We start from the raw sequence: 951 nt of genomic DNA on the forward strand, positions 1-951 counted from the left end.
AGTCAGTCAGTCTGTCAGTCAGTCAGTCGGTCAGTCCTGTCCAGTCAGTTAGTCAGTCAAGCAGTCAGTCATGTAGTCAAGCAGTCAGTCAGTCAGTGTCAGTCAGTCATTTAGTCATTCAGTCAGTCAGTGAAATAGCCAGTCAGAGAGTCAAGCAGTCAGTCAGTCAGTCTCAGTCAGTCAGTTAGTCAGTCAGTCAGTCAGTCAGTCAGTCAGTCCAGTCTCAGTCAGTCAGGCAGTTAGTCAGTCAGTCTCGGTCAGTCAGTGAGTCAGTCAGTCAGTATTAGTCAGTCAGTGAGTCAGTCTGTCAGTCAGGCAGTATCAGTCAGGCAGTAAGACTCCGCTCGACAGAACTCCGATAGCCTAATGGCTAGACCGCTGGTCTTCCAAGCGAGTGGCCTGGGTTCGAGTCCCAGCCGGAGCGAATATCTTCAATGTATATATTTCTTTTCTAATTTGAAAATTCTTTTTTTTTTCAATTTCTTTCCTTTGCAATTATTGATTATTTATGTAGGGAAGAAAATTCTGAGTCAGTTTAACTTTTCGACACGAAGATTTCAAAGTGTTTAAATAAACAATTACCAAGGTGCATTTTTTGTTTTTATTATATTTAAAACTCCCACCGACAGAGCTCCCATAGACTAATGGCTAGAGTGTTAGGCTTCCAAGCGAGTGGCCCTGGGTTCGAGTCCCAGCCTGAACGAAAATATTCAATGTATACTATTAGTTTCTAATTTGAAATTTCTTCTTCTTTTTTTTTAATTTTTCTCTTTTGCGAATATTGATTATTTATGTAGGGAGAAAAATTCTGAGTCAGTTTAATTATTCGACCTGTAAATTTCAAAGTGTTTGAATCAATAATTACCAAGGTGCATTTTTTGTTTTTATTATATTTAAGACTTCCATCGACAGAGCTCCGATAGCCTAATGGCTAGACCGTTGGGTTCCTAG

The sequence above is a fragment of the Uloborus diversus genome, unplaced genomic scaffold (assembly GCF_026930045.1).
Source record: "Uloborus diversus isolate 005 unplaced genomic scaffold, Udiv.v.3.1 scaffold_273, whole genome shotgun sequence".
NCBI classification, from domain to species: Eukaryota; Metazoa; Arthropoda; class Arachnida; order Araneae; family Uloboridae; genus Uloborus; species Uloborus diversus.